Source organism: Lutra lutra, chromosome 7, assembly GCF_902655055.1.
Source record: "Lutra lutra chromosome 7, mLutLut1.2, whole genome shotgun sequence".
In the NCBI taxonomy this organism is placed as follows: Eukaryota; Metazoa; Chordata; class Mammalia; order Carnivora; family Mustelidae; genus Lutra; species Lutra lutra.
The window spans coordinates 71,639,036-71,660,977 of NC_062284.1; positions in this window are offsets into that span (position 1 = coordinate 71,639,036).

Consider the following 21,942-nt stretch of genomic DNA (forward strand, 5'->3'; position numbering starts at 1 on the left):
CAATTCCCTCTCCTGTCCCCAGCATAAGCACTGGGCTACCTGTGGGAACCAGTGTAACACTGACACTCACTACACAACCTTTTTGATCAAGCCTTTGCCCCTTCTCTCACCCCTGACATTCTCTAGTGGACTTACCCTTCCCAGTCTCACTTGCATTCAGTCCCAACATGGCAGCTCACTCTTTCCCCCAGAAGACTGACCCAAACCCATGTCTTCTGACATAGGAATTTTGCAGAGCCTTGGTTCTGGTAGTGGTGGCAACATATCTCATTTTCAGGCAGACCAGAGCACATATAGTTAAAACAAGCACACTCAGGCCAGGGACCAAATACTATCTGTGACAAACAAAGAGAGCTTCTGCAGATGACTGGCCTGAATGATAAAGTGGCCAGAACAAAACAAAGCACATGCAGCACAAACTGATGACACTCCTGGAAGCACCAGGTCCCAGGGAACAGGGGACACTACATAGCAGGGCTCTATAGGACCTCTCTTCCTAAGGCCATTACCCTTAAGAACAGGAGACATAGCTGACTTTCCTAATACAGAGACAGGCACACACACTTAGACAAAATAAGAAAACAGAGGAGGAATGTATCCCAAATGAAAAAAACAGGTCAAGGCCATGGCCAGAGATCTAAGTTAAGCAGATATAAGTAACATGCCTGGTGGAGTATTTAAAACAATAATCATAAGGATACTAACTGGACTTGAGAAAAGAGTGGAAGACATGAATGAGGCCCTTAACACTGAGATAAGGAATAACATAGCAGAGATAAAGGGCTCAATAAATGAAATGAGAGACATGCTTGATGGAATGAAGAGCAGGCTGGGAGAAGTAGAGGAATGAATTAATGACCTAGAAGACAGAGTAATGGAAAGTAATCAAGCTGGGCAAAAGAAAGAAAAATGAATTATGCAAAACAAGAATAGATTTAGGGAACTCAGTGACTCCATGAAATGTAGTAACATCTGTATAGGAGTTATAAGAGTCCCAAAGAAGAAGATAGAGAAAAGCTGGAAAAGAATTTATTTGAAGCAATAATTGCTGAAAACTTTCCTAAGCCAGGGAAAGAAACAGATATTCAGATCCAGGAGGCACAGTGGATCCTCAACAAAATCAACAAAAGCAGATTCACACCAATACATATCATAATTAAATTGGCAAAATATAATAAAGAAAAAAATTTGAAGCAAGACAAAAAACAAAAACAAAAACAAAAAAACAATAACATATAAGGGAAAACCCATAAGGCTATCAGGGGATTTTTCAGCAGAAACTTTTCTAAGCCAGGAGGGAGTGGCATGATCTATTCAAACTGCTGAATGGGAAAAAAAATACTAGGAATACTCTATACAGCAAGGCTATCTTTCAGTATAGAAAGAGAGATAAAGAGTTTCCCAGACAAACAAAAAATAATGGAGTTCATGACCATTAACCAGCCCTGTAAGAAACATTAAAGGGGACTCCTTGAGTGGAAAACAAAGACCAAAACTGACATTATGAAGGTAAGAAACACAAAGCATTAACAGTGAATATTTCTTTAAAGAATCAGTCAAGTAACTCACAAAATAAAAGGATGTAAAATATTGTACCATATACCTAAAATGTGGGCAGGAGATGAGTAAGGAATGTTTTTAAACTTAAATGACCATCAATTCAATATAGACTGCTATATGTAGAGGAGATTATATACAAACCTAATGGTAACCATATATTAAAAAACCACAATAAAATGTACATAAATATGCAAAAAATAAAGAGAAAGAAATCCAAATATATCACTAAAGTTAATCACCAAACCATGAAAGAGAAAAAGACTAAGAAAGGATCACAGAAAGTCTTCAGAAATAAGCACAACACTTAATAATAAAATGGCAATAAATACATATCTGACAGTAATTACTTTGAATGTAAATGGACTAAACCCTCCAATCAAAAGACAGAAGGTGACAGAATGGATTAAAAAACAAAACCCATTTATCTGCTGCCTACAAGAGACTCATTTTAGACCTAAAAACACCTGAAAACTGAAAGTGAGGGGATGAAAACTGAATAAAAAAAAAAGAGTAGCAATACTTATATCAGACAAATAGACTTGCTTAGAGAGAGAGAAAAAGGAAGAAGGGGAAAGAGAGAGAAGCGGGAAGGTCAGAAAAGGGGGAGAGAGAGAATCCCAGGCACACACCATGCTCAGTGTGGAGCCTGATGTGGGGCTCAATTCCATGACCCTGAGATCATGACTTGAGCAGAAACCAAGAGTCAGATGCCCAACTTACTGAGCCATCCAGGCATCCCCAGATAAATAGACTTTAAAACAAAGATTGTAATGAGAGACAAAGAAGGGCACTATATAATAATGAAGAGGACAATCCAACAAGAAGATAAAACATGTAAAAATTCAAGCATCCAACATAAAAGAATCCAAATACGTAAAACAATAACAAACATAAAGGAATTAATTGATAAAAATACAATAATAGTAGGGAATTTTAACACTCCACTTATATCAACGGACAGATCATCTAAACAGAAAATCAACAAGGAAACAATGACCTTGAATGACATACTGGAACAGATGGATTTAAAAGTTTGTATTTAGAATATTCCATCCTAAAACAGCAGGATGTACATTCTTTTAAGTGCACATAGAATATTCTCCAGAATAAATCCCATGTTAGTCCACAAAACAAACCTCACAAATCAAGAGGATCAAAGTCATACCATCCATCTTTTCTGACCATAATGCTATGAAACTAGAAGTCAGCCACAAGAAAAAGTCTGGGAAGACTATAAATACATGGAGGTTAAATAATATGCTATTAAACAATGAATGGATCAACCAGGAAATGAAAGAAGAAATAAAAAAGGACATTGAAACAAATGAAAATGAAAAAAAAAACACACACAAAAAAATAAAACCCAACAACCCCACAACAACATTCTAAAACCTTCGGGATGCAGCAAAAGTGGTTCTAAGACGGATGTTTATAGCAATGCAGGCCTACCTCAAGAAGCAAGAAAAATCTCAAGTAAACATAACCTTACATCTAAAGGAGCTAGAAAAGAACACACAGAACCTCAAACCACTAGAAGGAAGGAAATAATAAAGATTAGAGCAGAAACAAATGATATAGAAATGAATACACAATAGAACAGACCAAGAACAGAAGTTTGTTTTTTGAGAAAAGTAATAAATTGATAAACATTAGCCAGACTTACTAAGAAAAAAAGAAAGTATCAAATAAATAATATCACAAATGAGAGAGAAGAAATAACCAGCAACATTATAGAAATACAAGCAATTATAAGAAAATATTATGAAAAACTATATGCCAGCAAACTGGACAGCCTAAAAGAAATGGATAAATTCCCAGAAGCATAAAACTACCAAAACTGAAACAGGAAGAAATAGAAAACAGGAACAGACCAATAACCTGCAAAGAAATTGAATCAGGAATAAAAAAAACTCACAATAAACAGAGTTGCAGGACCAGATGGCTTCACAGGCAAATTGTACCAAACATTTAAAGAAGAGTTAATGTCTTTTCTTCTCCAAACTGTTCCAAAACTAGAAAAGGATGGAAGACTTCTAAATTCTTTCTATAATGCCAGCATTACCCTGATCCCCAAACCAGATAAAGACATCACTAAAAAAGAGAACTATAGGCCAATATCCCTGATGAACATAGATGCAAAGATCCTCAACAAAATACGCAAACAGAATCCAACAGTATATATATATATATATATATATAAAAATCATCATTGGGGAGCCTGGGTGGCTCAGTGGGTTAAAGCCTCTGTCTTTGGCTCAGATCATGATCCTGGGGTCCTGGGATTGAGCCCTGCATCGGGCTCTCTGATTGGCAGGGAACCTGCTTTTCCCTCTCTCTCTGCCTGCCTCTCTGCCTACTTGTGATCTCTGTCAAAAAAAAAAAAAAAATTCATCACAATCAAGTAAGATTTATTCCTGGGCTACAAGGGTAGTTCAGTATTCACAAATCAATCAACATGACACATCACATCAATAAGAGAAAGGAGAAGTACAATATGATCATTTCAATAGATGCAGAAAAAGTATCTGACAAAGTAAAATATTCATTCATGATGAATGCCCTTAACACGGTAGGTTTAGAGAGAGCATACCTCAACATAAAAAAGGCCATCTATGAAAAATCCATAGCTAACATTGTCCTCATGGGTGAAAAACCCAGATCAGAAATGAGAGAAGGAGGTGCACTCTCACCACTTTTTTGTAACATAGTACTGGAAATCCTAACCACAGCAGTCAGACAACAACAATAACAAAACAAAAGGTGTCCACATTGGTAAGAAGTAAAACTTTCATTGTTTGCAAATGACATAATACTGCATAGAGAAAACCTGAAAGACTTCATCAACTAACTGGTAGAACTGGTAAAAAAATTCAGTAAAGTCTTAGGATGCAAATCAATGTATAGAAATCTGTTGCATTTCTATATACCAATAATGAAGGAGCAGAAAGAGAAATTAAGAAATAGTCCCATTTACAATTGCACCAAAAATAATGAGATACCTAGGAATAAACCTAACCAAAGAGGTGAAGATCTGTACTCTGAAAACCTGTAAAACGCTGATGAATGAATTTGAAGATGACACAAAGAAATGGGAAGACATTCCATGCTTGTTGTTTGGAAAAAGAAATAATCAAAATGTATATACTACCCAAGCAATCTACATATTTAATGCAATCCCTATCAAAATACCAACAGCATTTTTCACAGAACTGGAACAATCCTAATATTTTATGGAACCACAAGAGATCCTAAATAGCCAAAGCAACCTTGATAAAGAAGCGCAAAGCTAGAGGCCTCACAGTTCTGGACTTCAAGTTCTATTACAAGCTGTAGTAATCAAAACACTATAGTACTGGCACAAAAATAGACACACACATCAAAGGAACACAATAGATAACTCAGAAATAAATCCACAACTATTACTTCAATTAATCTTTTACTTCAGTTAATCTTTGACAAAGGAGGGAAGAATATCCAATGATAGAAAAGGAGTCACTTCCACAAAAGGGGCTGGGAAAATTGGACAGCTAGATGCCAAAGGATGAAACTGGACCACTTTCTTACACCACACACAAAAATAAAGTGTATTACAGACCTAAATTAAAGACCTGAAACCAGAAAAATTCTAGAAGAGAATGCATGCAACAACTTATTTGACATTGGCCATAGCAACTTCTTTTTATATATGTCTCTGAAGGCAAGGAAACAAAAGCAAAATAAACCATTGGGACTACATCAAAATAAAAAGCTTCTGCACAGTGAGGGAAACAATCAAGTACTAAAAGGCAACCTGCAAAATGGGAAAAGATATTTGCAAATTACATATGTGATAAAGGGTTAGTATAAAAAATATATAAAGAACTTATAAAACTCAGCATCCATAAACAAATAACCCAATTAAAAAATGGGCAGGAGACATGAACAGACATTTCTCCAAAGAAGACATACAGATGGACAACAGACACATGAAAAGATGTTCATCGTCACTTACCATGAGGGAAATGTAAATCAAAACTACAGTGAGGGAAGCCTGTGTGGCTCAGGTGGTTGAGCATCTCGCTCTTCATTTGGCTCAGGTCATGATCTCAGGGTCATGAGATCAAGCCCTGTGTCGGGCTCTGCATTAATCAGGGATTCTGCTTGAGATTCTCTCTCTTCCTGTGCCCCTTCCCTTGCTTGCACTCTCTCTCTCTCTCAAATAAATATATCTTAAAAAAGCTATAATGAGATATCACCTCACACCTGTGAAAATGGCTAAAATCAATAGCACAAGATGTTACACAGGTGTTGGCAAGGATGTGGAGAAAAGGGAGCCCTCTTGCACTCTTAGTGGGAATGCAAACTAGTACAGCCACTCTGGATAACGGTGTTGAGGTTCCTTAATAAAAAATTAAAGATAGTACTACCCTATGATTCAGCAATCATACATTGGGTATTTACCCATGGAATACAAAATCAGGCACTGGGTGGCTCAGTTGGTTAAGTGACTGACTCTTGATTTTGGCTCAGGTCATGATCTCAGGGTCATAAGATTGAGCCCCAACTTGGGCTCCATGCTCAGTGTGGAGTTTGCTTGAGATTCTCTCTCTCCTGCTCCCTTTGCCCCTCCCCCTGCTCACACACTCTCTCCATCTTCCTCTAAAATAAATAAATAAAATGTTCTTTTTTAATAAGAGCAAAAAACACTAATTCAAAGGGGTACATGCACCCTGATGTTTATAGGAGCGTTATTTACAATTGCCAAGATACAGAAGATTATTGATTGATGAGTGGATAAGGAAGATGTGCCATGTATACACAATGGAATATCATTCAGCTATAAAAATGAAATCTTGGCATTTGCAATGACATGGATGGATCTAGAGACTATAATGTAAACAAGTAAGTCAGAAAAAGACGAATAGCAGGTGATTTTACTCATGTAGAAATTAAGAAACAAAATAAATGAACAAATGGAAAAGAGAGACAAATCAAGAAACAGAGTCTTAATTATAGAGAACAAACTGATGGATATTAGAGAGTAGGGGCATGTGCGGATGGGTTAAATAGGTGATGGGGATTAAGGTGTGCACTTGTCATATGAGCGCTGGGTGTTGTATGGAATATAGTTGAATCACTATATTGCACACCTGAAATTAAGGTAATACTGTATGTGACCTTATTGGAATTAAAATAAAAAACTTTTTTTTTTAAGATTTTTTATTTATTTATTTGACACAGAGAGATCACAAGTAGATGGAGAGGCAGGCAGAGAGAGAGAGAGGGAAGCAGGATCTCTGCCGAGCAGAGAACCCGATGCGGGACTCGATCCCAGGACCCCGAGATCATGACCTGAGCCGAAAGCAGCGGCTTAACCCACTGAGCCACCCAGGCGCCCTAAAATAAAAAAACTTTTAAAAAATGGGCAAAAAGTAAGAATAGTCATTTTACAAAGGAAGATATATGAATGCCTAATATGCATATGAAAATATGTGCTTGTCATTACTCATTAGGGAAATGATTCATACATACTAGAATGGCTGTAATAAATAACAGAATAACAAATGTCAGTGAAGATATGGAGAAATAGGAATCCTCATACACTGTTAATGGGGATGTAAAATGGTGCATACACTATGATAACACTGGCTTTTTCTTAAGTTAAACATGCAACTACCCATATGGTTCAACAACTCAACTCCTAGGTCTATACTCAAGAGAAATGAAAACATGTGCACACAAAGATTCACACACAAATATTCATAGCAGTATTATCAGATAAGAACCCAACATTGAAAACAACCTAAACATTCACCACCTGGTGAATGGATAAATGATGTGGAATATACATACAACAGAATACTACTTACCAATAAAAAAGAATAAACTAACAATAAATACTACATCATGGATGAAAATCAAAACTATTATGGTAAGTGAAAGAAGCCAGACACACGAGACCAGGAATTAGATGTTTCTAGTTAGATGAAAGCCCAGAAAATGAAACTTTATAGACATAAAATAGGTTAGTGGTTACTTGGGTTTTGGGGGTGGGAATGCACATTAGCTATAAAAAGCCTTGAAGGCTTTTTTTGGGGGGGGATGGAAATGTTCTTCTTTTAATTTTTTTTTATTTTTTGTTAACACATAATGTATTATTAGCTCCAGGGGTACAGGTCTGTGAATCGCCAGGTTTACACACTTTGTAGCACATACCTTCCCCAATGTCCATAACCCCACCACCCTCTCCCTCCCCACCTCCCCCTGACAACTCTCAGTTTGTTTTGTGAGATTAAGAGTCTCTTATGGTTTGTCTCCCTCCCTATCCCATCTTGTTGCATTTTTTTCCTTCTCTACCCCCCAAGCCCCCCACTTTGCCTCTCAACTTCCTCATAACAGGGAGATCATATGATAGTTGTCTTTCTCTGATTGACTTATTTCACTCAGCATAATACCCTCTAGTTCCATCCATGTCATTGCAAATGGCAAGATTTCATTTCTTTTGATGGCTACATAGTATTCCATTGTATATATATACCACATCTTCTTTATCCATTCATCCATTGATGGACATCTAGATTCTTTCCATAGTTCGGCTATTGTGGACATTGCTGCTATAAATAAACATTTGGGTGCATGTGCCCCTTTGGATCATTACATTTGTATCTTTAGGGTAATTACCTAAGCTTAGGTAATTACCCTAAATATCTTTAGGGTAAATAGTGCAATTGCTAGGTCATAGGGTAGCTCTATTTTCAACTTTTTGAGGAACCTCCATGCTGCTTTCCAGAGTGGCTGCACCAGCTTGCATTCCCACCAACAGTGTAGGAGGGTTCCGCTTTTTCTGCATCCTCACCAGCATCTGTCATTTCCTGACTTGTTAATTTTAGCCATTCTGACTGGCATGAGGTAGTATCTCATTGTGGTTTGATTTGTATTTCCCAGATGCTGAGTGATATGGAGCACTTTTTTATGTGTCTGTTGGCCATCTGGATGTCTTGTTTGCAGAAATGTCTGTACATGTCATCTGCCTATTTCTTGATTTGATTACTTGTTCTTTGGGTGTTGAGTTTGATAAGTTCTTTATAGATTTTGGGTACTAGCCCTTTATCTGATAGGTCATTTGCAAGTATCTTCTCCCATTCTGTCAGTTGTCTTTTGGTTTTGCTGACTGTTTCTTTTGCTCTACAAAAGCTTTTGATCTTGATGAAGTCCCAATAGTTCATTTTTACCCTTGCTTCCCTTGCCTTTGGTGATGTTTCTAGGAAGAAGTTGCTGCGGCTGAGGTTGAAGAAGTTGCTGCCTATGTTCTCCTCAAGGATTTTGATGGATTCCTTTCTCACATTGAGGTCTTTCATTCATTTTGAGTCTATTTTTGTGTGTGGTATAAGGAAATGGTCCAGTTTCATTTTCTGCATGTGGCTGTCCAATTTTCCCAACACCATTTGTTGTGATAATTGTTGAAGAGACTGTCTTTTTTTTCCATTGGACTTTCTTTCCTGCTTTGTCAAAGATTAGTTGACTATAGAGTTGAGGGTGTATTTCTGGGCTCTCTATTCTGTTCCATTGATCTGTGTGTCTATTTTTGTGCCAGTACCATACTGTCTAGATGATGATAGCTTCGTAATAGAGCTTGGACTCTGGAATTGTGATGCCACCAACTTTGGCTTTCTTTTTCAACATTCCTCTGGCTATTCAAGGTCTTTTCTGGTTCCATATAAATTTTAGGATTATTTGTTCAATTTCTTTGAAAAAAAATGGATGGGATTTTAATAGGGATTGATTAAATGTATAGATTGCTTTAGGTAGCATAGACATTTTCATAATATTTGTTCTTCCAGTCCATGAGCATGGAACATTTTTCCATTTCTTTGTGTCTTCCTCAATTTCTTTCATGAGCACTTTATAGCTTTCTGAGTACAGATTCTTTGCCTCTTTGGTTCGGTTTATTCCTAGGTATCTTATGGTTTTGGGTACAGTTGTAAATGGGATTGACTCCTTTATTTCTCTTTCTTCTGTCTTGTTGTTGGTGTATAGAAATGCAACTGATTTCTGTGCATTGATTTTATATCCTGACACTTCACTGAATGCCTGTACAGGTTCTAGCAGTTTTGGAGTAGAGTTTTTGGGGTTTTCCATATATAGTATCATATCACCTGCAAAGAGTGAGAGTTTGACTTCTTTGCCATTTGGATCCCTTTTATTTCTTTTTGTTGTCTGATTGGTGAGGCTAGGACTTCTAGTACTATGTTGAATAGCAGTGGTGATAATGGACATCCCTGCTGCACTCTTGACCTTATTGGAAAAGCTCTCAGTTTTTCTCCATTGAGAATGATATTCGTGGTGGGTTTTTCATAGATGGTTTTGATGATATTGAGGTATGTACCCTCTATCCCTACACTTCGAAGAGTTTTGATCAAGAAAGGATGCTGTACTTTATCAAATGTTTTTCCAGCATCTATTGAGAATATCATATGGTTCTTGTTCTAGGAGCCAACGTCCATAGACTCTGATTTAATATAACCTTACTACTTGATAAAATCTTACTAACTAAATGCATCCCAAACCTCAAAAATGATAAAATGATGGTAAAATTCACAAGTCAGTTTTGAATCCATGTAAAATTAAGAATCAAGACTAAACAGCAGTGAAAGTTATGATGACTGAACAGGACATCAATATAAACCATGGACAGTGTAAAATTATAATGAACACAAATCAGAGAGTTGGGCAGATGGGGTTATTTTCTCACCTTTCACAGCAAGAAGTTGGTAATTACTTTGTAAATTGAAATGTGATTAAAAAATCCCCAAATCCTCAAATCGATGGCTCCAAGCCCTTAACCTGTAGAAGGTTTTTTAGAAGGTGATATGGAAACATTATCCAAAGTCCAGCAATTTCATTTCAAGTAATTTTTCTTTGATTAAAATCAAGCATAATTTATCCATATATTTAGCTATCTGTCTATATATTAGTGGTAATAATTTTCACCCAAGGTAAATAGGTATTTCTTGGTGGTAAGACTTTTGGAAATTTTTGATATTTAAAATGTTTTTCAATATGGCTAGATTTTTTTTTTGAAAAATGATAAGAAGTCATCATTTTTTAGAAAGTTATTACTTAAAAATATACACACAAAATGAAACAATATAAAAATAAGTTTTAGGGATTAGAAAGGATTGTGATCCATTTTTATTTAATCCATGGGATTTGGTTGTATGTTTGATATGAGATCCTTTCCAAGTTTCTTCATACAACACTTAGTTTTTATAGATCTAAATTTCTACTGTTAGATCTTGAGCTCTTTGAGAAGGAGCTGTACCTTGTTTATAGGACACAGGAGGTCCTAATCCATACAAATCATAGGTGCACTTCTTGTGTTGATTACTCCTGTGCTTTGACAGTTATGGTTAACACATTAGATATCACATTTAACTGACAGCCTCTTCTGAAAATTAAGCTGATTTTTCAATAACCTTCAAGGTCAGCAATCTTGTTAGCATTGCCCAACTGTATATAACTCATAATTTAGGTTTACAACTTATTTTTAGAGTATACAAGCAATATTTATTTTACCTCTGCCACTATAGCTATGTAACTTTGGGTAAATTACTTAACCAAAGCTTCTGTTTCTCCATTTTTAGAAAGAGGGACAATAACAGGCCCCAACTCTTATTATTGTGGGATTAAATGTGTGGATCTCTGGAAGCCTTGGAGTAGTTGTTGCCACATAGTATGTCTTCAGAAACAACTAGTTGTTTTTCTTTATGGAAGACGAATAGGCGTATAAAGGAGCATTATTCTGGAGGTCTATGTTATAGACCCAGCCCTGCCAGTCAGTATCTGGGCAACCTTGGGGAAACCATTTCTCTTTCCTGGGTTGTAGTTTCATCTTCTAAAATGAAAAGAGTGGAGCAAATGATCCCAAAGGGTCTTCCTAAATCAGTCACCCTAAATTTATGATTAGGATAGTTAGTCTAGTTTGCTGATTAAAAGAATTCAGTTTGAAAATGATTGATTTAAATTATCTTGATTGTGTTTATTGCCCACAATAATGGGTGCCCCAGAATAATTGGTCTCCCTTATTTTTTAGACAACATAAACTTGGCCTAGAAACATGTTCTGTTCTTTTTTTTTTTTTTTAAAGATTTTATTTATTTATTTGACAGACAAAGATCACAAGTAGGCAGAGAGGCAGGCAGAGAGAGAGAGGAGGAAGCAAGCTCCCCGCCAAGCAGAGAGCCCAATGTGGGGCTCGATCCCAGGACTCTGAGATCATGACCTGAGCCGAAGGCAGAGGCTTTAACCCACTGAGCCACCCAGGTGCCCCCCCTCTGTTCTTTTTATCCTTCCTTCGCCACCATCAGATTTTTCTGATTTCTTCATTTCATGTTCTAATCTTCTGAATTAGCAAGAAATTTTCTTACTCTAAACTTGTCTCTTTCAAATATGATTTACAACCAAATCCACCATATTGAACAATCCCCGATTGGAATAAGAAGATCCTTATAAACTCTGCCTTCTTACAGTGTATACATGGGACCTCATTCTGTAGATTTTCATTACTCCTTGTTGTGATTTTTTTTATTATTAGTTTTTAACAAAACAGAAGGAGGAAGAGAGAATTGTTATCATCCCCTCGGGCATTTCTTAGTTATGGGAATGGAAGTTTAACTATTGGTGGAGAATCCATGGGAATTTGAAATAGTTTTACTGTTTATCCAAATTCTTTCCTATTGAAAAATGTAACCTTTGCTACTAATTTAATAACAATTGTTCAACTCAATTATGTAAACACTTGACACTTTTGATTCTTCTGGAGTATTATTGAATTTTAAAAATGCCCTTTAGCATACTGAGGATAAAATTTATTCTGCCTACCTATTTAGAAGCATAATATAATATGGAGGTAAGAAGTGTTAGAAAAATATTTTTCTCTGAGATATGTAAGCAATCTCTTTTTTTAAATATTCCATTGTCAATTACATGTATTGTGTAAAATAATGAATTTAGCCAAAATCAAGTCTGCTGTTGCATACTTTGGTGATAGTACCTGGTATTTGTAAAATTTGCTATATGTTGTTTTTAATGGATGGGGATCTCACTCTATAGAAGTAAATTAAGTACTCACTGTGGTTACCTGACACAAGGTGAATTATGTGGCATCTTTTTTGAGATCAAAGATACTGACTTTTTGTTTGTTTGTTTGTTTGTTTTTGTCTAGAGAAGGAGCAGGAAGGCCAGGCACATGGTTGACTCATCCATATTTTTTTCTACAAAAATATTTTTAGGTGGAAAGAGATACACTTATATGCTTAGAGTTGCTACATAACAAGAGTTCCAAAAGTGCAAACTCTTTTGTATACATTTATCTTTAAAAAAAAAAAAAGGTTTTTATTTATTTATTTGGCAGAAAGAGAAAGCACAAGTAGGGGGTGTGGGGGACGGAGAAGTAGGGTTTCTGCTGAGCAGGGAACCCTATGCTAGACTTGATCTCAAGACTGTGGGACCATGACCTGAGCCAAAGGCTGACTAAGCCACCCAGGCACGCTTTTTTTTGGTTTTGTTTTTTTACTTTGCGGATATTCTAAGCCACGAGGATATATGTTAAATTTTGAAATCCTCTTGGGTTTAACTTCTAAATTTCTTTCTTGTGACTTTAAAATTCATGGTTTGCAACAGGGTTGCATAACAGAATCATGTATGCAGGTTTCAAAAATATAGGTAGTAAAACTTTCCCTTCTATTTACTGAATCAGAAACTCTGGGGTGAGACTTAAGGATACAGCCCCAATGTGACAAATGAGTTGGACTAGTAAAATTCTTGCTCTTGGGAATATGATTTAGAAAACACGGGCACTGAGGCAAAGCTACCATAAATAATATTGAAATAAGAGATTTAGTATAGGAATTGGACCTTACACAAGTGTTAGAGGAACTGGGAAAGTGAAATCTGAAAGGCAGAAGTTGGAGAGTCAGAGAAACAGTCACTAAGTAGTCGATTTGAAGCACTGGTGTGGGTCGACAAGCCAGGGCTTGCAGAGAAGTCAAAGAGAATAAAAGCACATCTGGCTGTATGGTGGGCTATGTAGGGGAAGTTTGTGGAGATGTTTATGAAAAGGGCACTCTGGGGAAGCTCTGGGTGTTCAGCCAAGTTCCTAGTAGTGGGAAACAGGACTGATCTTGGTCAGCAGGACCAGCAACTGGGAAGATGAGTTAGATGTGTTGCAAAAGAGAGCAAAGTATGCTGGATCCCACCAGGCACCTCTGCTTGATGTCTGACTTTGATGGATCTCCAGGATAATGGCTTCTACTTCAGTTCTTCCTTCCAAATCTTATGCACATTCTTCTTTTGACCAAGTCTTAACTTGCACTCACACAAAGGATGGGGTTCTGAGAAATGTGTCTTCTAGTAAGTTGTTATTATGCAGTGTATCACAGTGGTCACACACCAAATTTGTGGAGGAACAAGAACTATGAATATGGAGAGGAACTGTGCCAGCAGAGAGAGTGGAATGAAGAAACAGAAGATCATGTTCTCAACAAGAGATGGTAAGAATGGCTGGTCCTCAGAGCTACCTTGGTTCTCAATGGCTTGTCAATTTCAGATCCTCTATATCCTTAGAGTTAATTTCCCATTTTCTGAAGTATTTGAGTGTATTATCTTTCAAACAAGAGTCTATTTATCTAAAACTTGTCTCCAAAATAAGCAGTAAAGTGTATCCAATTAGCTTCTCCAGGATTTGCCCTAATTGGCTAGAAAATATATAATCAGGACCTAACAGCATATTTGGCATGGTTAGTAATTGAAAAGTATTTGTAGAATAAATGAATGAATGAATGAATGAATGAATATAAGCTGTGAGTTTTTCCTGCCAATTTTTGTATACCAGTCAATAAAACTGTGTCTGAGGAACCTAATGCTTCATACTTTCCATCAAACTAAGTGGGTGCTATGAGTTGATTTTCAGGAACAGTAATTAACTTTGTCTAAGGCAGTAGTTTCATTACTGCATTACTTAGAGTAGTTAGGCTAACTGATTCTAGAGGCTTTATCTAGAATATTATCAAGTTTGAGATGTCTTATCAAAGTCTTCTGTTGAGATGGCTTTTTAACTCCAGTGTGATCAGTTTTCTTTTCTTTTTATGTGAAATTTTATTGCTTCATTAAGGATGCAGAATGTGAACCCATATAAGTAACATACCTACTTCTAGGTATGCATATTACATATTCTTACAGTTACCTGAAAGGAACAGACTTTGACCCTTTATATTTCACATATCCCCCTTTGCTATTCTATTATATGAGAGGGTGAGAGGAGTAGAAAATGTCCCTTTCTACAATGGTACAGAGAAAGATATTCTACTTTCCATTTCTTCATTAAAGTCTTGGCAAAGACTGGCTGAACTTGTAGAGAAATATGATCCCAAATATAAGGCTGAAAGAAAAATAGTCTAAAACCAAAATTTGAGATTATGAGGGTTCAGAGCAAGACCAACTTTTCTCTTCTCACTCAACTCTTGACCTGGGAGCACAATAGTGCATGGTTTGTAAAGAGTCATATTAGATTATATTTGTTAGGACTGGTAAGGCAATTGACCACCACCACCACCAACAAAAACCCTCAAATTTTACTCTGCATGGTGTATATTATTTCCAGGGGAGGTTCTTAAAATGTCTTCTTCAAAATTTTTAAAAGATTTTATTTATTCATTTGAGACAGAGCACATGAGCAGGGTAAGAGGCAGAGGGAGAGGGAGGAGCCAGTTGAGCCAGGAGCCTTGTGTGGGGCTCCATCCCAGGACCTGGAGATCATGACCCGAGCCAAACACAGATGCTTAACCATGTAAGCCACCCAAGTGTCCCAAATTTTCCCTTGCAATTGGACCTCTTCATACAATTAAAAGTGCTTTCATAAATATTAACTCATTTGTATCTTACAGAATTAAATATAAAGAACATTGATTATAATTATTTTTCTCCAAATCAAACAAAAAAAATTTCCACACATTTAACTAATCACAAAATTTTCTCGTGAGTGTAATAAATTCCATGCAATCATTTAATGTTCTCTTCATTTCTCCTCTGTTCCTATTCAGGGTTTGTTCCTTGTACTATAGTTGTATATTCCAAGATTAATGGAGGAAGCCTGGAGGGAAAAGGGCAGGATGTAAGGATTCTAGGGATAATGTGTCTGCAAAGATTTTTCTCAGGTAGAGCAAGATTTGGATTCCATGGAGTGAGGCTAGAATTGGAGGGATGGATATCCTAGGTCTCTTAATTTCTTCTTATTTTAGTTTTCCAGTCCCCTCTTATTTCCAGTGTCCTCTTTCTCCTCCAGATTCACTATGGCTTGCTAATTTTTTCCATATGGGACACAATAGTCTAGATGTGACTTGAGACAGAAACCAGAGGGATTATTAGCAACTTTGATGTATCTCCTGCAATTCTATATATGTGTTAGGCATCTAAAATTTTTTCTATGACAAGGTAATGGCCCATGTTGCACTTATAGTTACCTGAGCTCTCAGAAAAGATATTTAAAGCAAAGAGAAAACTGTGCACAGGCTTATGAGGGAATGTCCTTGGCATGGGCAGGGATGGAATTGATCATTCCTTTCAGCCTATTACAGATTTGTTGAGTATATCTCATATGAATATTTGCTGAATATATCTAAAATGTCTTCATCTGTGTTGCTGACAAAAATATTGATTACAGTAGAGCCAAGGACATGGTCCTAGGCCCCATATTGTTATAGGCCTGATATCTTTAAAAATCCCTTTCCTTATTGATTTGATTCTGATCAGCTTTTTGTGAAAAGATGTTTGTTCAGATATGCTTCCCTAATTACACTGTCAGAATCCCTAACTTCTTTGTTTTTATAAAAGGATATATGAAAATCCATCATATATCATACCAAAGTCAAGGCGATAGTACTCCATCCCTATCTGATGGCCCAGCAATTCCACCCCTACGTATTTATCCAAGGGAAGTGAAAAAAAAAAAATGTTTACTAAAAGATCTGTAGAAGAGTTCTTGTTCATTGGAAGTTTATTCATAGTAGCCCGAAATTGGAAATGACCCACATGTCCATTAATTACAAAATGGATAAACAAACCATCGTATATGCATACAATGGAATACTACTCAGCAATAAAAGCAAACTATTGATATGTGCAATATGGATGAATCTCAAAAACATACTGAATGAAAAAAGTCTTATGTAAAAGAGTGTCTACTGTGAATGATTTAATTTATGGAGTTCTAGAACAGTTAAAACTAACCTTATAGTGCAAAACAGTCAAAACCACGACTGCCTCTGGGAGTGGGTAGGATCAGGTATTGATTGGCAAGGGGCACAAGTAACTTTCTTTTTTTTTTTTTTCTAAAGATTTTTAATTTATTTGTCAGAGAGAGAGGGAGAGAGAGCAAGCACAGGCAGACAGAATGGCAGGCAGAGGCAGAGGGGGAAGCAGGCTCCCCGCCGAGCGAGGAGCCCAATGTGGGACTCGATCCCAGGACGCTGGGATCATGACCTGAGCAGAAGGCAGCTGCTTAACCAACTGAGCCACCCAGGCGTCCCCACAAGTAACTTTCTGAGCTGATGGTCATGTTATGTATCTTGACAGTAGTTGTTAGACAGGTTATGAGTAAACATATCAACGTAACCAGCACCCTGATCAGGAAATGGAACATCACAGTGTAACTGATGCAGCTCCTTGTGCTTATTTCCAGTTACTTACCTCCCGAGGGGAACAGTGTTCTGATTTTTAACACTGTCAATAATAAGACTTGCCTGTTTTTGAATTTCATAGTGCTGGGAAAGTAATGGATGTTGAAATATTAGATCTTTTCTCCTAGCTTTTTCTTCTAGTTAAACTGAATAAGATACCTTAATACTTAATGTATCAGCTGGTTTAATGAATCAAGTTCTGTCTACATGACCTCCATGAAAAATGAACAGCCCAGCCCACTGACCAACTGATCTTGCACACATCTGGGTCTTAGAGCTATTGTTAAAATAACTGTTTGCCTGATTGAAATGTCAACTCGCCATTCAGATATTTAGACTTTGGTTAGACACCCACTAAATGAGGCATGCGAATGCAAAAGTATTCCAAACTGAGCAGATGTAAAGAAATATTATCCTTTAGAACCCATTTGATCCTTTTTTTTAACCCAAGAAAACATAAATGCAACAATAGATCAATTTGACTGTAAATATTATCTAAGTATGTCCTTTAAAAGCCAAAGGAATGTCAGATACAATTTATTTTCCACCAGTGCAAGCTGAGACATTAAGTGGCAATTCTACTTCCATTAGCTAAATCTGGCAAATATGCAACTGTTTAAAGGCATTGTCGATAGCCATTGCACAATTAAGTATTTGTACTGATGCCTTATTAAATTACCCTTTTCAAGTAGGCATAATAAACTAGGAGTTCACTGTACAGATTTTCATGGTGAAAGATCAGTATGGGATTTATTTAGAGAGCATTTAGTGCACTAAGTAATGAAGCAAATTTCATATGTCTTGCCAAAATAAATCTTAATTTCCTTTAAACTTTTTTGTTTGTTTGTTTGTTTTTAGGGTCAAGAAGCAGCAAAAAACCAAAACAAAACAAAAAAACCAGGCAAATATAATTGTCATGATTTATAACATTGATGAAACAACTTTATAATTCCAGTTGTCTTTTTAATAATGAAATCTATTTTGTTTTTAATTGGGAGCATTGCCCGACACAGAGATTTCCAATCTTCCAATAAAAAGCTGATACTTCTCGGGGCGCCTGGGTGGCTCAGTGGGTTAAGCTGCTGCCTTCGGCTCAGGTCATGATCCCAGGTCCTGGGTTTGAGCCCGCATCAGGCTTTCTGCTCAGCAGGAGCCTGCTTCCTCCTCTCTCTCTGCCTGCCTCTCTGCCTACTTGTGATTTCTCTCTGTCAAATAAATAAATAAAAATCTTAAAAAAAAAAAAAAAAGCTGATACTTCTCTCCCAACTTTAAAGTTCCTACAGGGGTGAATGATAAATGAGTGAATGGGGAGGAGGATGATAGAGGAAGGTCATGGAGAAAGGATTAGGACAGGAGGCTGTTTAGGATTAGGAGAGGAGGAGATTGTTGAACAATATCTAAAGAAGGTCTTTTTTTTTTTTTCTTTTTAAAGATTTTATGTATTTATTTGACAGGGAGAGAGATCACAAGTAGGCAAAGAGGCAGGCAGAGAGAGAAGGGGAAGCAGGTCCCCTGCTGAGCAGGGAGCCCGATGTGGGGCTCGATCCCAGGACCTGGGGATCATGACCTGGGCCGAAGGCAAAGGCTTAACCCACCGAGCCACCCAGGCACCCCTAAAGAAGGTTTTGAGATCTAGGGTGATTCTAATCTTCTGGCTGGCCTTTTTGCATCTTGTCTGCAGAGCAGTGTTAACTAGAAAGGTCTTTATTTAGTAATGCATGGGTCTCTCTTTTTCTCCAGTAATTAGATATAGTTCTCATCACATAATTCATATGCAATTGTTATATCTTTCTGGGTCTGGTATCACATTATTTTCTATGTAAAAATAATTTGACTCCCATTTTCTTCCTTCCTCAACCATGCAAAAAGTTTTGTGTCCTGGTTGGCCTTCAATTACTGAGTCTGCCGAACACCAAAATTTCTAGCACTATGATTTGTTCACCGAAAAGACTTAACAATTATTTCTAATTCAATCAAAATGAAATAAGTGAATTCTCCTAAAATATTAGATAATATAGTATATATACCAATTATTTGGATACATGGCTAATCTTTATAGTTTCCATCTGGCTGTTTAATGTTATATAAGGACAGTCTCTGTGCCTTTCTCATTGCTCAAATTACCCAGAAGAACACTTTTTACTTTCCAATTTGCCATAATGCAAAATATGATTGTGGGAATAGTTGCTCTAAAGAAATATTTCTATAAGATAAATCATGTTTGGGATATTTTAGGGGAGTTTTTTTTTTTAAGGCATCATAATAAGTTTTTTGTACTGGAAAGAATCACTTCAATTTACCTCTCTGAATACCTTTCATTTTCATTTATTAAAGGTGAGAGTATGTTTGTATTTTGAATCTTTGCATGCTGATTATAATCTTGAATTATTTTTACCACATTTATCTGGGTTGATGACAGATACGGAAACTGAGGCACAGATGGAATTGTTTTCTTTCTTTTTTTTTTTTAAGATTTTATTTATTTATTTGACAGAGAGAAATCACAAGCAGGCAGAGAGGCAGGCAGAGAGAGAGGAGGAAGCAGGCTCCCCGCTGAGCAGAAAGCCCGATGTGGGGCCCGAACCCAGGACCTGGGATCATGACCTGAGCCGAAGGCAGGGACTTAACCCACTGAGCCACCCAGGCGCCCCTGGAATTGTTTTCTAATGATCTCTTGCACAGATAAAACTAGATTAAATATCAAAATGGCCAGTGTTAGGCCACCAAACAGACACTTTTAATTATTTCCATGATGTATTTCCTAAAAAAGCTGTGACTGAATCATGTAAAAATTTCTTCTCAGCCTTTTATAGAATTATCTAATTTTTCAATACATGTCATCTTTTTATATCAAATATACAGGTTTAATTATTCCTACCTCAGAGAGGGAAGGTGATATGGGGTAGAGGACTGAACTGGAAGATGAGAGACATGTGTTCTAGTCTGAGATCCACCACTAACTTTAAAACCTGAGCAAATCCTTTGCTTTCTCTGGCCTCACTTTCCTCAAGGCACTTGAAGTAGGTAATGTGTTAAACACAAGTAATAGTTAAAAATTTATTGTTTTGCTTTGTCTTTGTTGTCTCTTCTGGGGCCAGGAACAGACTTATTAGTCAGGGGCAAGCATTGAAGTGGAAACCAGGAAAAACCACAAAGCAATTTTTCTGGAATTATGATGGATGGATTATCTTTTAAACAATACAAATCCCTGGGCCTTCTCATTTTGAGACAGGATTTTCTAGAAGGGGATGGAAGTGAGGTGGGTCTGTAAGTCTAACAAGGGCTTCAGATGGTTCCAGTATTCACTGAAGTTTAAGAACCACTTCCACAAGATAACATAGGGGATGAACATTCTGTTCCCCTGGGCACAAACTTTTAAAAAACATATCCAAAGATTAGTCTTTCTTACAGAAAACATGGACATAATTCCCAGCTCTTAAAGGGTGATAGTGGTTTGGGGGTGCCTAATATAGACCGTGAAGCCAGGTTGGCCAGAGTGACCAGGGACACAGGGACCTCTGAGACTTCTCAGGAGGGTTCCTGGAAGATTCTGACAAAAAAAAAAAAAAAAAAAAAAAAAAGAGGGTAGAGCTTGCTTAGAAGGTGGTGGGCCTGAGTCCTGGCTCTGGGAGATGGTCTTTGAAGAGGCAGTATAGTTTCTTAATATAGAATTACCATGGAGAGTTAGTATAGGGACCAGCATCAAATAGGAGGCTGGGGGAGAGAGATCCTAGGTCATGGTCATGGAAAACAGAGGGAAGAGTAATACCAGTGGCATTTCAGCTTTTTTCCACAATTAGAACTGACATTTCATGTCCTATAAGTAAGTCCTGAGGGTCTTAAGCATCCTGTAGCCAGCCAGCCAAGATGAGCTCCTGCCTATAGCCTCCGTGGCTGGAGCATTTAGAGTTCAGCACAAGACCTCTTGTGTCTACATTATATGCAGCTTAGTCTTTCTTCTTCCCACCTTTATATTTATAGAATTGCCCCTAAGTACTGTTTTAGACTTACCCAGCTAATTATTTTTGTGTCTTATACAGAGTGAGAGATATTCTTCAGGTAGTATATCTCTGAACCACATGGACCTCAAATTAAGAAAAAAAAGGGTCACTGTAGGAGTGTCAAAATTGGGACAGCTTCACAGTTGGCCTCCCCCTAGAAACTGTCCTTATGTATCAACCTTTGGCTCCTTAAGCTGTGAGTCTATAAGAAGGGCTGCACAGTAGTGATTGAATCTAGGTTTGGAACCAGACACCCTGGGGTCATGAATGATCTTGCCCCAAACTAATGAGCAGCAGAATCCTGAATAGTTTCCTCACCTGTGAAATGGAGCTGAAGATAGGATCAAACTTGGAGAGTTATGAAGATTAGAAGAAAAATATATGTGAAGTGCTTAGAATGCCCCCTGTCACAACACTGTTATGGTTAACCTTCCTTTGCTCTTAGTAAAAAAGATAACTGCCTGTAATACAGCACTTGAAGGGTCCTCAAGCCTCAGTACTACCGAGTAACAGTGGGTCCTGGACTTAATACTATTGATACTCTAGGTTAAGAAAGCAGCAATTCTAGAATTGTAGAATATGACTCAGGAAGCATGTATGTGAAGCCATTACACTGTGATACACATTGACTTCTTCAGATGAGATAGTGAAGCCCAGAGGAAATTGGC